Source organism: Rhinopithecus roxellana, chromosome 16, assembly GCF_007565055.1.
Source record: "Rhinopithecus roxellana isolate Shanxi Qingling chromosome 16, ASM756505v1, whole genome shotgun sequence".
Lineage (NCBI taxonomy): Eukaryota > Metazoa > Chordata > Mammalia > Primates > Cercopithecidae > Rhinopithecus > Rhinopithecus roxellana.
In genome coordinates this window covers 2,588,392-2,604,826 of record NC_044564.1, presented here as the reverse complement: position 1 = coordinate 2,604,826, position 16,435 = coordinate 2,588,392, and positions in this window count along the sequence as shown.

The following is a 16,435-nucleotide window of genomic DNA, read 5'->3' as shown; positions in this document are numbered from 1 at the left end:
AAGCTGTTACCCTGTGAGACGAATTCTCAGATCACAAAGAAGTTTCTCAGAAAGCTTCTCTCACTTTTTAACTGATGATATTTCCTTTATCAGCATAGGCCTCAATGCGATCCAAAGTAGCCCTTCTCAGGTTCCTCAATGACAGTGTTAATGGACTGTTCCATGAAACGTTAGTGTAACTTTGTGAGATGAATTCACACATCACCAAGAAGTTTCCAAGAAAGCTTCCTTCAACTTTTCACCTGGGGATATTTCCTTTGTCACCGTAAGCTTCATTGCACAAAGAAGTATCCCATTGCAGATTGCAAGAAAAATGTGTTTGCAATCTGATCCCTGAAGAGAAACATGTAACTCTGTGAGTTGCATTCATACATCGAAGTGCATTTTCCTAGATGGCTTGTTTCCAGTTTTTATCTGAAGATATTTCCTTTTTCACCATGGGCCCCAAAGGGCTCCCAAATATCACTTTGCAGATTCCACAAAAAGAGTGTTAGCAAACTGCTTCATGAAGACTAATTTGTAACTCTGTGAGATGAATTCACAGAATACAAAGAAGTTTCTCAGAAAGTTTCTTTCACGTTTTGAACTGATGATATTTCCTTGATCAGCGTAGGCCTCAATGCGACCCAAAGTAGCACTTCTCGGGTTCCTCAAAGAAAGTGTTAATGGACTCTTCCAGGAAACATAACTGTAACTCTGTGAGATGAATTCACACATCACCAAGAAGTTTCTAGGAAAGCTTTTTTCTAGTTTTCATCTCAGGATATTTCCTTTGTCTCCATAAGCTTCTTTGCGCTAAGAAGTATCCCATTGCAGATTGCAAGAAAACTGTGTTAGGAAACTCATCACCGAAGAGAAACGTGTAACTCTGTGAGTTGCATTCATACATCGAAGTGCATTTTCCTAGAAGGCTTGTTTCCAGGTTTTATCTGAAGATATTTCCTTTTTCACCATAGACCTCAATGAGCTCCCAAATCTCACTTGACCGAATCCACGATAACTGTGTTAGCAAACTGTTTCAAGAAGGGAAGGTTGCAACTCTGTGTGATGAAGTCACATATCAGAAAGCAATCTCTCAGAAACCTTCTCTCTAGTTATTATCTGATGATATTTTCTTTTTCACCATGGGACCAAATGGGGTCTCAAATATCACTTTGCAGATTCCACGAAAAGAGTGTAAGCAAACTGCTTCCTGAGGTCTATGCTGTAATTCTGTGAGATGAAGTCAGAGATCACAAAGAAGATTCTCAGAAAGCTTCTTTCACGTTTTGAACTGATGATATTTCCTTTATCAGCGTAGGCCTCAATGCGATGGATAGTAGCCCTTCTCACGTTCCTCAAGGCAGTGTTAATGGACTGTTCCAGGACACATAAGTGTAACTTTGTGCGATGAATTCACTCAGCCCCAAGAAGATTTTAAGAATGATTCCTTTTGTTTTTCATCTGAGGATATTTCCTTTGTCACCGTAGGCTTCATTGCGCTAAGAAGTATCCCATTGCAGATTTCCAGAAAACTGTTAGGAAACTGATCTCTGAAGAGAAACGTGTAACTATGTGAGTTTCATTCATACATCCAAGTGCATTTTCCCAGAAGGCTTCTTTCGAGTTTTCATCTGAAGATATTTCCTTTTTCACCATAGCCCTCAATGAGCTCCCAAATATCACATTGCAGAATCCCCGACAGCTGTGTTAGCAAACCGTTCAAGAAGGGAAGGGTGAAACTTAGTGTGGTGAAGTCACACCTCAGAAAGCAATCTCTCAGAAAGCATCTCTCTTGTTATTATCTGAGGATATTTCCATTTTCACAGTGGGCCCCAATAGGCTCCCAAATATCACTTTGCACATTCCACGAAGAGAGTGTTAGCAAACTGCTTCATGAGGACTAAGTTGTAACTCTGTGAGATGAATTCACAGATCACAAAGAAGTTTCTCAGAAAGCTTCTTTCACATTTTGTACTGATGATATTTCCTTTTTCAGCGTAGGCCTCAATGCGATACAAAGTGGCCCTTCTCAGGTACCTCAAAGACAGTGCTAATGGACAGTACCCGGAAACATAAGTGTAACTCTGTGAGATGAATTCACACATCACCAAGAAGTTTCTAAGAAAGCTTCTTTCTAGTTTTCATCTGTGGATATTTCCTTAGTCACCGTAAGCTTCATTGCGCTAAAAAATATCCCATTGCATATTTCACGAAAACTGTGTTAGCAAACTGATCACTGAAGAGAAAGGTGGAACCCTGTGAGTTGCATTCATACATCGAAGTGCATTTTCCCAGAAGGCTTCTTCACAGTTTTTATCTGAAAATATTTCTTTTTTCACCATAGCCCTCAATGAGCTCCAAAATATCACTTGCCAGAAATCACGACAACAGTGTTAGCAAACTGTTCCAAGAAGGGAAGGGTGGAAGTTTGTGTGATGAAGTCACATATCAGAAAGCAATCTCTCAGAAAGCTTCTCTCTAGTTATTATCCGAGGATATTTCCTTTTTCACAATGGGCCTCAATGGGCTCCCAAATATCACTTTGCAGATTCCACGAAAAAAGTGTTAGTAAACTGCTTCATGAGAACGATGTTGAAATTCTCTGAGATGAATTCACAGATCACAAGGAAGTTTCTCAGAAAGCTTCTTTCACCTTTTGAACTGATGATATTTCCTTTAACAGCGCAGGCCTCAATGGGATCCAAAGTAGCCCTTCTCAGTTTCCTCAAAGACAGGGTTAATGGACTGTTCCAGGAAACATAAGTGTATCTCTGAGAGGTGAATTCACACATCACCAAGAAGTTTCTAAGAAAAGTTCTTTAGAGTTTTCATCTGAGGATATTTCCTTTGTCACCTTAAGCTTCATTGCGCTAAGAAGTATCACATTGCAGATTTCAAGAAAAATGTGTTAGCAAACTGATCACTGAAGAGAAACCTGTACCTCTGTGAGTTGCATTCATCCATCGAAGTGCATTTTCCCAGAAGGCTTCTTTAATGTTTTTATCTGAAGATATTTCCTTTTTCACCATCCCCTCTAAGAGCTCCCAAATATCACTTTGCAGAATCCACGACAACAGTGGTAACAAACTGTTCCAAGAAGGGAAGTGTGGAAGTCGGTATGAAGAAGTCACACATCAGAAAGCAATCTCTGAGAAAACTTCTCTCTAGTTATTATCTGAGGATATTTCCTTTTTCACAGTGGGCCGCAATGGGCTCCCAAATATCAATTTGCAGATTGCATGAAAAGAGTGTTAGCAAACTGCTTCATGAGGACTAAGTTGAAACTCTCTGAGATGAATTCACAGATCACAAAGAAGTTTATCAGAATGCTTCTCTCACTTTATGAACTGATTACATTTCCTTTATTAGCGTACGCCTCAATGCGGTGGAAAGTAGCCCTTCTCAGGTTCCTCAAAGACAGTGTTAATGGACTGTTCCAGGAAACATGAGTGTAACTCTGTGAGATGAATTCACACCCCACCAAGAAGTTTCACAGAAAGCTTCTTTCTAGTTTTCATCTGAGGTTATTTCCTTTGTCACCGTAAGGTTCATTGCGCTAAGAATTATCCCTTTGCAGATTTCAAGAAAACTGTCTTTGGAAACTGATCACTGAAAAGAAACGTGTAACTCATTAAGTTGCATTCATACATCGAAGTGCATTTTCCCAGAAGGCTTCTTTCCAGTTTTATCTGAAGATATGTCCTTTTTCACCACAGCCCTCGATGAGTTCCCAAATATCACCTTACAGTATCCACGACAACTGTGTTAGCAAGCTTTTGCAAAAAGGGAAAAGTGGAAATCTGTGTGATGAAGTCACACATAAGAATGCAATCTCTCATAAAGCTTCTCTCTAGTTATTATCTGAGGATATTTCCTTTTTCACAACGGGCGCCAGTGGGCCCCCAAATATCACTTTGCAGATCCCACGAAAAGGGTGTTTACAAACTGCTTCATGAGGACTAAATTGTAACTTTGTGGGTTGAATTCACAGATCACAAACAAGGTTCTCAGAATGCTTTTTTCACGTTTTGAACTGATGATATTTCCTTTATCAGGGTAGGCCACAATGCGATCCAAAGTAGCCCTTCTCAGGTCATTGTTAATGAACTGGTCCAGGAAACATAAGTGTTACTCTGTGAGATGAATTCACACATCACAACGACATTTTTAAGAAAGTTTCCTTCTAATTTTCATCTGAGGATATTTCCTTTGTTACCGTGAGTTTCATTGCACCTAGAATTATCCAATTGCATATTTCAAGAAAAGTGTTAGGAAACTGATGACTGAAGAGAAACGTGTAATTTTCTGAGTTGCATTCATACATCGAAGTGCATTTTCCCAGAAGGCTTCTTTCCAGTTTTTATCTGAAGATATTTTCTTTTTCACCATAGCCCTCAATGAGCTTCCAAATATCACTTTGCAGAATCCACGACAACAGTGTTAGGAAACTGTTCCAAGAAGGGAAGGGTGGAACTCAGTGTGATGAAGTCACACATCAGAAAGCAATGTCTCAGAAAGCTTCTCTCCAGTTATTATCTGAGGATATTTCCTTTTTCACCATGGGTCCAAATGGACTCCGAAATATCACTTTGCAGATTCCACGAAAAGAGTGTTAGCAAACTGCTTCATGAGGACTAAGTTGTAACTCTGTGAGATGAATTCAGAGAGCTCAAAGAAGTTTCTCAGAAAGCTTCTTTCCCGTTTTGAACTGACGATATTTTCTTTATCAGCGTAGGCCTCAATGAGATCCAAAGTAGCCCTTCTCAGGTTCCTCAAAGACAGTGTTAATGGACTGTTCCAGGAAACATAAGTGTAGCTCTGTGAGATGAATTCACACGTCAACAAGAAGTTTCTGAGAAAGCTTCTTTGTAGTTTTCATCTGAGGATATTTCCTTTGTCACCGTAACCTTCATGGCAATAAGAAATATACCATTGTAGATTTTATGAAAACTGTTAGGAAACTGATAAATGAAGAGTAACGTGTAATTCTGAGAATTGTATTCATACATCGAAGTGCATTTCCCCAGAAGGCTTCTTTCCAGTTTTTATCTGAAGTTATTTCCTTTTTTCACCATCAGCCTCAATGAGTTCCCAAATATCACTTTGCAGAATCCACGACAACAGTGTTAGCAAACATTTGCAAGAAGGGAAGGGTGAAACTCTGCGTGGTAAAGTCACATCTCAGAAAGCAATCACTCAGAAAGCTTCTCTCTAGTTATTATCTGAGGATATATTCTTTTTCACAATGGGCCCCAATGCGCTCCCAAATTTCGATTTGCAGATTCCACGAAAAGAGTGTAAGCAAACTGCTTCCTGAGGACTCAGGTGTAACTCTGTGAGATGAATTCACAGATCACAAAGGAGTTTCTCAGAAAGCTTCTTTCACGTTTTGAACTGATGATATTTCCTTCATCAGTGTAGGCCTCAATGTGATCCAAAGTAGCCCTTCTCAGGTTCCTCAACAACAGTGGTAATGGATTGTTCCAGGAAACATAAGTGTAACTCTGTGAGATGAATTCACACTTCACCAAGAAGTTTCTAGGTAAGCTTCTTGCTAGTGTTCATCTGAGGGTATTTCCTTTCTTACCATAATCTTTACTGAGCTAAGAAGTATCCCATTGTAGATTTCAAGAAAACTGTTAGGAAACTGATCACTGAAGAGAAACATTTAACTCTGTGAGTTGCATTCATACATGGAAGTGCATTTTCCCAGAAGGCTTCTTTACAGGTTTTATCTGAAGATATTTCCTTTTTCAACATAGCCCTCAATGAGCTCCCAAATATCACTTGGCAGAATCCACGACGACAGTGTTAGCAAACTGTTCCAAGATGTGTGAATTCGTCTCACAGAGTTACACTTATGTTTCTGGGAACAGTCATTTAACACTGTCTTTGAAGAACTCGACAAGGGCTACTTTGGATTGCATTGAGGCCTACGCTGATAAAATATAATCAGGTCAAAAAGTGATAGAAGCTTTCTCAGAAACTTCTTTGGGATCTGTGAATTCATCTCACAGAGTTACAACTTATTCCTCATGAAGCAGTTTGCTAACACTCTCCTCGTGGAATCTGGAAAGTGATATTTGGGAGACCATTGGGGCCCATTGTAAAAAAGGAAATATCCTCAGTTAATAACTAGAGAGAAGCTTTCTGAGAGATTGCTTTCTGAGGTGTGACTACATCACACAGAGTTCCACCCTTCCCTTCTTGGAACAGTTTGCTAACACCGTTTTCGTGGATTCTGCAAAGTGATATTTGGGAGTTCCTTGAGGACTATGGAAAAAAGGAAATATTTTCAGATATAAACTGGAAAGAAGCCTTCTGGGAAAATGCACTTCGATGTGTGAATGCAACTCACAAATTAACACGTTTCTCTTCAGTGATCACTTTGTTAACACAGTTTTCTTGAAATCTGCAGTGGGATACTTCTTAGCGCATTGAAACTTACGGTGACAAAGGAAATATCCTCTGATGAAAACAAGAAAGAAGCTTTCTGAAAACTTCTCGGTGATGTGTGGATTCATCTCACTGGGTTACACTTATTTTTCCTGGAACAGTCCATTAACACTGTTTTTGAGGAACCTGAGAAGGGGAACTGAGGATCGCATTGAGGCCTACGCTGATAAAGCAAATATCATCAGTTCAAAAAGTGAGAGAAGCTTTCTGAGAAACTTCTTTGTTATCTGTGAATTCGTCTCACAAAGTTACAACTTAATCCTCATGAAGCAGTTTGCTAACCCTCTCTTCGTGGAATCTGTAAAGTGATATTTGGGAGCCCATTGGGGCCCATAGTGAAAAAGGAAATATCCTCAGATAATAAATAGAGGGAAGCTTTCTGAGAGATTGCTTTGTGATGTGTGACTTCATCATACAGACTTCCCCGCTTCCCGTCTTGGAACAGTTTGCTAACACAGTTGTCGTGGATTCTGCAAAGTGATATTTGGGAGCTCATTGAGGGCTATGGTGAAAAAGAAAATATCTTCAGATAAAAACTGGTAAGAAGCCTTCTGGTAAAATGCACTTTGATGTATGAATGCAACTCACAGAGTTACACGTTTCACTTCAGTGATCAGTTTGCTAACACAGTTTTCTTGAAATCTGCAATGGGATACTTCTTACCGCAATGAAGCTTCCGGTGACAAGGACATATCCTCAGATGAAAAATAGAAGGAAGCTTTCTTAGAAACTTCTTGGTCATGTGTGAATTCATCTCACAGAGTTACACTTATGTTTCCTGGAACAGTACAGTAACACTGTCTTTGATGAACCGGGGAAGGGACACTTTGGATCGCATTGAGGCCTATGATGATAAAGGAAATATCATCAGTTCAAAACGTGAGAGAAGCTATCTGAGAAACGTCTTTGTGATCTGTGAATTCATCACACTGAGTTACAAGGTAGTCCTCAGGAAGCAGTTTGCTAACACTCTTTTCATGGAATCTGCAAAGTGATATTTTGGAGCCCATCGAGGCAGATTGAGAAAAGGAAATATCCTCAAATCATAACTAGAGAGAAGCTTTCTGAGAGATTGCTTTCTGATGTGTGACTTCATCACACAGACTTCCACCCTTCCCTTCATGGACCAGCTTGCTAACAAAGTTGTCGTGGATTCTGCAAAGTGATATTTCGGAGCTCATTGAGGACTATGGTGAAAAAGGAAATATCTTCACATAGATATAGGAAAAAATCCTTCTGGGAAAATGCACTTCGATGTATGAATGCAACTCACAGAGTTACACCTTTCTCTTCAGTGATCAGTTTGCTAACACATTTCTTGGAATCTGCAATGGGATACTTCTTACCGCAAGGAAGCTGATGGTGACAAAGGAAATATCCTCAGATGAAAACTAGAAAGAAGCTTTCTCAGAAACTTCTTGGTGATGTGTAAATTCATGTCACCGAGTAACACTTATGTTTCCTGGAACAGTCCATTAACACTGTTTTTGAGGAACCTGAGAAGGGATACTTTGGTTCGCATTGAGGCCTACGCTGGTAAAGGAAATATCATCAGTTCAAAAAGTGAAGGAAGCTTTCGGAGAAACTTCTCTGTGCTCTGTTAATTCATCTCAAAGAGTTACAACTTAGACTTCAGGGAGCAGGTTGCTAGCACTCTTCGTGGAATCTGGAAAGTGATATTTGGGAGAGTACTGGGGTCCATTGTGAAAAAAGAAATATCCTCAGATAATAACTAGGAAGAAGCGTTCTGAGAGATTGCTTTCTGATGTGTGACTTCATCACACAGAGTTCCATCCTTCCCTTTTTGGAACAGTTTGCTAACACCATTGTCGTGGATTCTGCAAAGTGATATTTGGTGTCTCATTGAGGGCTATGGTGAAAAAGGAAATATCTTAAGATAAAAACTGCAAAGAAGCCTTCTGGGAAAATGCACATCGATGTATGAATGCACTTAACCGAATTACACTTTTCTCTTCAGTGATCAGTTTCCTGACGGTTTTTTTGAAATCTGCAATGGGATACTTCTTAGCTCCATGAAGATTACTGTGACAAAGGAAATATCCTTGAGGAAACTGAGAAGGGCTCCTTTAGATTGCATTGAGTCCTACGCTTATAAAGGAAATATAAGCAGTTCAAAAAGTGAGGGAAGCTTTCTGAGAAACTTCTTTGTGATCTGTATATTCATCTCACAGTGTTACAACTTAGTCTTCATGAAGCAGTTTGCTAAAACTATTTACGTGGAATCGGCGAAGTGATATTTGGGAGTCCATTGGGGCCCATTGTGAAAAAGGAAATATCCTCAGATAATAACTAGAGAGAAGCTTTCCGAGAGATTGCTTTTTGAGGTGTGACTTCTTCACACAGAGTTCCACACTTCCCTTCTTGGAACAGTTTGCCAACACAGTTGTCGTGGAATCTGCAAAGTGATATTTGGGAGCTCATTGAGGGCTATGGTGAAAAAGGAAATATCTTCAGAATAAAACTGGAAAGAAGCCTTCTGGGAAAATGCACTTCAATGTATGAATACAACTCACAGAGTTACACCTTTGTCTTCAGTGATCAGTTTCCTAACACAGTTTTCTTGAAATCTGCAATGGGATACTTCTTAGCTCAATGAAGCTGATGGTGACAAAGGAAATATCCTCAGATAAAAACTACAAAGAATCTTTCCTAGAAACTTCTTGGTGATGTTTGAATCCATCTCACAGAGTTACACTTATGTTTCCTGGAACAGTCCAATAACATTGTCTTTGAGGACCCTGAGATGGGCTACTTTGGATCACATTGAGGTCTACGCTGATAAAGGAAATATCATCAGTTCAAAACGTGAAAGAAGCTTTCTGAGAATCTACTTTGTGATCTGTGAATTCATCTCACAGTGTTACAGCTTAGACCTCAGGAAGCAGTTTGCTTACCCTCTCTTCGTGGTATCTTCCAAGTGATAATTGAGAGCCCATTGGGGCACATTGTGAAAAAGGAAATATCCCCATGTAAGAACTAGAGATAAGCTTTCTAGGAGATTGCTTCTTGAGGTGTGACTTCATCACACAGAGTTCCACACTTCCCTTCTTGGAACAGGTTGCTAACACTGTTGTCGTGGATACTGCAAAGTGCTATTTGGGAGCTCTTTGAGGGCGATGGTGAAAAAGAAATATCTTCAGATAAAAACTAGAAAGAAGCTTTCTGGGAAAATGCACTTCGATGTATGAATGCACCTCACAGAGTTACACCTTTCTCTTCAGTGATTAGTTTGCTAACACAGTTTTCTTGAAATCTGCAATGGGATACTTCTTAGCTCAATGAAGCTTATGGGGATAAAGGAAATATCTCAGATGAAAACTAGAAGGAAGCTTATTAGAAACTTCTTTGTGATGTGTGAATTCATCTCACAGAGTTACAACTTAGTCCTCATGAAAAAGTTCGCTAAGACTCTTTTCGTGGAATCTGCAAAGTGATATTTGGGAGACCAGTGGGCCCACTGTTAAAAAAGAAATATCCCCAGATAATAGCTAGAGAGAAGCTTTCCGAGAGACTGCTTTCTGATGCGTGACTTCATTACGCAGAGTTCCACCCTTCCCTTCTTGGAACAGTTTGCTAACACACTTGTCGGGGATTCTGCAAAGTGATATTTCAGAGCTCATTGAGGGCTTTGATGAAAAAGGAAATATCTTCAGATAAAAACTGGAAAGAAGCGTTCTGGGAAAATTCACTTCGATGTATGAATGCAATTCACAGAGTTACGCGTTTCTCTTCAGTGATCCGTTTGCTAAAACAGTTTTCTTGATATCTGCAATGGGATAATTCTTAGCACAAAGAAGCTTACGATGACAAAGGAAATATCCTCAGATGAAAACTAGAAGGAAGCTTTCTTAGAAACTTCTTGATGATGTGTGAATTCATCTCGCAGAGTTACACTTATGTTTCCTGGAACAGTCCTTTAACACTGTCTTTGAGGAACCTAAGAAGGGGTACTTTAGATCACATTGAGGGCTACGCTGAAAAAGGAAATATCATCAGTTCAAAATGTGAATGAAGATTTCTGAGAAACTTCTTTGTGATCTGTGAATTCATCTCACAGGGTTACAGCTTAGACCCCAGGAAGCATTTTGCTAACACTCTTTTCGAGGAATCTGCAAAGTTTTATTTGGGAGCCCATTGGGGCCCATTGTGAAAAATTAAATGTCCTCAGAATAACTAGAGTGAAGCTTTCTGAGAGACTGCTTTCTGATGTGTGACTTCATCACAGAGTTCCACCCTTCACTTCTTGGAACAGTGTGCTAACAGTTGTCGTGGATCCTGCAAAGTGATATTTGGGAGCTCATTGAGGGCTATGTTGAAAAAGGAAATATCTTCAGATAAAAACGGGGAAGAAGCCGTCTGGGAAAATGCACTCGATGTATGAATGCAACTCACAGAGTTACGCGTTTCTCTTCGGTGATCCGTTTGCTAACACAGTTGTCTTGAAATCTGCAATGGGATACTTCTTAGCACAATGAAGCTTATGGTGACAAAGGAAATATCCTCAGATGAAAACTAGAAAGAAGGTTTCTTAGAAACTTCTTGGTGATATGTGAATTCATCTAACAGAGGTACACTTATGTTTCCTGGAACAGTCCATTGACACTGTCTTTGAGGAACCTGAGAAGGCTACTTTGATCGCATTAAGGCCTACGCTGATAAGGAAATTATCATCAGTTCAAAACGTGAAAGAAGTTTTCTGAGAATCTTCTTTGTGATCTGTGAATTCACCACACAGTGTTACAGATTAGACTTCACGAAGCTGTTTGCTAACACTCTTTTCGTGGAATGCAACGTGACATTTGGGAGACCTTTGGGCACCCATTGTGAAAAAGGAAATATCCTCCGATAATAACTAGAGAGAAGCTTTCTGAGAGATTGCTTTGTGATGTGTGACTTCATCACGCAGAGTTCCACCCTTCCCTTCTTCGAACAGTTTGCTAACACTGTTGTCGTGGATTCTGCCAAGTGATATTTGGGAGCTCATTGAGGGCTATGGTGAAAAAGGAAATACCTTCAGATAAAAACTGGAAAGAAGTCCCCTGGGAAAATTCACTTCCATGTATGAATGCAACTCACAGAGTTACACCTTTCTCTTCAGTGATCAGTTTGCTAACACAGTTTTCTTGAAATCTGCAATGGGATACTTCTTCGCGCAATGAAGCTTACGGTGACAAAGGAAATATCCTCAGATGAAAACTAGAAAGAAGCTTTCCTAGAAACTTCTTGGTGATGTGTGAATTCATCTCACAGAGTTACACTTATGTTTCCTGGAACAGTCCATTAACACTGTCTTTGAGGAACCTGAGAAGGGCTACTTTGGATCGCATTGAGGCCTACGCTGATAAAGGAATTATCATCAGTTCAAAATGTGAAAGAAGCTTTCTGAGAAACTTCTTTGTGATCTGTGAATTCATCTCACAGAGTTACAGATTAGACCTCAGGAAGCAGTTTACTCACACTCTTTTCGTGGAATCTGCAACGTGATATTTGGGGGCCCTTTGGGGCCCATTGTGAAAAAGGAAATATCATCAGATAATAATTAGAGAGAAGCTTTCTGAGAGATTGCTTTCTAATGTGTGACTTCATCAAACAGAGTTCCACCCTTCCCTTCTTGGAACAGTTTGGTAACACTGTTGTCATGGATTCTGCAAAGTGATATTTGGGAGCTCATTGAGAGCTATGGTGAAAAAGGAAATATCTTCAGATAAAAACTGGAAGGAAGCCTTCTGGGAAAATGCACTTCGATGCATGAATGCAACTCACAGAGTTACCACTTTCTGTTCAGTGATCAGTTTCCTAACACAGTTTTCTTGAAATCTGCAATGGGATATTCTTAGCACAATGCAGCTTAAGAAGACAAAGGAAATATCCTTAAATGCAAACTAGAAAGAAGCTTTCCTAGAAACTTCTTGGTGATGTGTGAATTCATCTCATGGAATTACATTGATGTTTCTTGGAACAGTCCATTAACACTGTCTTTGAGGAACCTGAGAATGGATACTTTGCATCGCATTGAGGCGTACGCTGGTAAAGGAAATGTCATCAGTTCAAAACGTGAAAGAAGCTTTCTGAGAAACTTTTTGTGATCTGTGAATTCATCTCACAGATTTACAGCTTACACCTCAGGAAGCAGTTTGCTAACACTCTTTTCGTGGAATGCAACGTGATATTTGGGAGACCTTTGGGCACCCATTGTGAAAAAGAAAATATCCTCCGATAATAACTAGAGAGAAGTTTCTGAGAGATTGCTTTGTGATGTGTGACTTCATCACACAGAGTTCCACCCTTCCCTTCTTGGAACAGTTTGCTAACACTGTTGTCGTAGATTCTGCCAAGTGATATTTGGGAGCTCATTGAGGGCTATGGGGAAAAAGGAAATACCTTCAGATAAAAACTGGAAAGAAGTCCTCTGGGAAAATGCACTTCGATGTATCAATGCAACTCTCAAAGTTACACGGTTCTCATCAGTGATCAATTTGCTCACCCAGTTTTCTTGAAATCTGCAATGGGATATTTCTTAGCACAATGAAGCTTATGGTGACAAACGAAATATCCTCAGATGAAAAGTAGAAACAAGCTTTCTTAGAAACTTCTTGGTGATGTGTGAATTCATCTCATAGAGTTTCACTTATGTTTCCTGGAACAGTCCATTAACACTAGCTTTGAGGAACCTGAGAAAGGGTACTTTGGATCGCATTGAGGCCTACGCTGATAAAGGAATTACCATCAGTTCAACATGTGAAAGAAACTTTCTGCTAAACTTCTTTGTGATCGGTGAATTCGTCTCACAGAGTTACAGCTTAGACATCAGGAAGCAGTTTGCTAACACTCTTTTCGTGGAATCTGCAAAGTGATATTTGGGAGCCCCTTTGGGCATATTGTGAAAAAGGAAGCATCCTCAGAAAATAACTAGAGAGAAGTTTTCTGAGAGATTGCTTTCTGTTGTGTGACTTCAGCACAGAGAGGTCCACCCTTCCCTTCTTGGAACAGTTTGCTAACCGAGTTGTCGTGGTTTCTGCAGGGTGATATTTGGGAGCTCATTGAGGGCTATAGTGAAAGCGGAAATATCTTCAGATAAAAACTGGAAAGAAGCCTTCTGGGAAAATGCACTTGATGTATGAATGCATCTCACAGAGTTACACATTTTTGTTCAGTGATAAGTTTCCTAACAGAGTTTTCTTGAAATCTTCAAAGGGATACTTCTTAGCGCAATGAAAATACACTGAGAAAGGAAATATGCCCAGATGAAAAGTAGAACGAAGCTTTCCTCGAAACTTCTTGGAGATGTGTGAATTCATCTCACAGAGTTACACTTATGTTTCCTGGAACAGTCCATTAACACTCTTTTTGAGGAACCCGTGAAGGGTTACTTTGGATCGCATTGAGGGCTATGCTGATAAAGAAATATCGTCATTTCAAAACGTGAAAGAATCTTTCTGAGAAACTTCTTTGTGATATGTGAATTCATCTCACAGAGTTACGGCTTAGACCTCAGGAAGCACTTTTCTAACACTCTTTTCGTGGAAGCTGCAAAGTGATATTTGGGAGCCCATTGGGTCCCATTGTGAAAAAGGAAATATCCTCATATAATAAGTAGAGAGAAGCTTTCTGAGAGATTGCTTTCTGATATGTGACTTCAGCACACAGAGTTCCACCCTTCCCTTCTTGGAACAGTTTGCTAACACCGTTGTCGTGGATTCTGCCAAGTGACATTTCGGAGCTCATTGAGGGCTATGGTGAAAAAGGAAACATCTTCAGATAATAACTGGAAAGAAGCCTTCTGGGAAAATGTCCTTTGATGTATATATGCAAGTCACAGAGTTACACCTTTCTCTTCAGTGATCAGTTTCCTAACACAGTTTTCTTGAAATCTGCAATGTGATACTACTTAGCGCAATGAAGCTTATGTTGACAAAGGAAATACCCTCAGATGAAAACTAGAAAGAAACTCTCTTGGAAACTTCTTGGTGATGTGTGAATTCATCTCACAGAGTTACAATTATGTTTCCTGGAACAGTCCATTAACACTGTCTTTGAGGAATCTGAGAATTGCTAATTTTTGATCACATTGAGGCCTACGCTGACAAAGGAAATATCATCAGTTCAACATGTGAAAGAATCTTTCTGAGAAACTGCTTTGTGATCTCTGAACTCATCCCACAGAGTTACAGCTTATACCTCAGGAAGCAGATTGTAACACTCTTTCCGTGGAATCTGCAAAGTGATATTTGGGAGCCCATTGTGGCCCATTGTGAAAAAGGAAATATCCTCAGATAATAAGTAGAGAGAAGCTTTCCGAGAGATTGCTTTATGATGTGTGACTTCATCACACAGAGTTCCACCCTTCCCTTCTTGGTACAGCTTGCTAACACTGTTTTCATGGATTCTGAAATGTGATATTTGGGAGCTCATTGAGGACTACGGTGAAAAAGGAAATATCTTCAGATAAACACTGGAAAGAAGCCTTCCGGGAAAATGCACTTTGATGTATGAATGCAACTAAAGAGTTGCACGTTTCTCTTCAGTGATCAGTTTACTAACACATTTTTCTTGAAATCTGCAATGGGATACTTCTTAGTGCAATGAAGCTTACAGTGAGAAAGGGAATATCCTCAGAAGAAAAGTAGAACGAATCTATCTAAGAAACTTCTTGGAGATGTGTGAATTCATCTCACAGAGTTACACTTATGTTTCCTGGAACAGTCCATAAAAACTGTCTTTGAGGAACCTGAGAAGGGTACATTGGATCGCATTGAGGCCTATGCTGATAAAGGAAATATCATCAGGTCATAACGTGAAAGAAGCTTTCTGAGAACCTTCTTTGTGATCGGTGAATTCATCTCACAGAGGTACAACTTAGTCTTCATGAAGCAGTTTCCTGACACTCATTTCGTGGAATCTGCAAAGTGATATTTGGGAGACCATTGGGGACCATTGTGAAAAGGAAATATCCTCAGACAATAACTAGAATGATGCTTTCTGAGAGATTGCTTTCTAATGTGTGACTTCATCACAATGAGTACCACCCTTCCTTTCTTGGAACAGGTTGCTAACACTGTTGTCATGGATTCTGCCAAGTGATATTTCGGAGCTCATTGAGGACTACGGTGAAAAAGGAAATATCTTCATATAAAAACATTAAAGAAGCCTTTAGGGAAAATGCACTTCGATGTATGAATGCAACTCACAGAGTTACACGTTTCTCTTCAGTAATCAGTTTCCTAACACAGTTTCCTTGAAACCTGAAATGGGATACTTCTTAGCTCAATGAAGCTTAGAGTGACAACGGAAATATCCTCAGATGAAAACTAGAAAGAAGTTTTCCTAGAAACTTCGCGGTGATGTGTGACTTCATCTCACAGAGTTACACTTCTGTTTCCTGAACAGTCCATTAATACTGTCTTTGAGGAACCTGAGAGGGGCTACTTTGCATACTTTGAGAAACTTTCTGAGAACCTTTTGTGATCTGTGAATTCATCACAACGTTTACACAAAACTTTTGTCCTAATGAAACATTTTCTAACACTCTTTTCGTGGTACCGTTAAAGTGTATGGGATCCCAGTGGAGCCTATTGTGAACTAAGGAAATGTCCTCAGATAATAACTAGAAAGAAGCTTTCTGGGGATTGCTATCTGATGTGTGACTTCATCGACCAAGTTCCTCCCTTCCCTTCTTGGAACAGATTGGTAACACGTTGTGTGGATTCTGCAAAGTGATATTTGGGAGCTCATTGAGGGCAATGGTGAAAAGGTATATCTTCAGATAAAAAAGTGGAATGAAGCATTCTGGGAAAATGTACTCCGATGTTGAATGCAATGCACAGAATAATCCTTTCTCTTCAGTGATCAGCTTGCAAGACAGTTATCTTTAATCTGCAATGGGATACTTCTTCGGCAGGAAGCTTACGGTGACAAAGGAATATCCGATCAGATGAAAGTAGAAAGAAGCTTTCCTGGAAACTTCTTGGTGATGTGT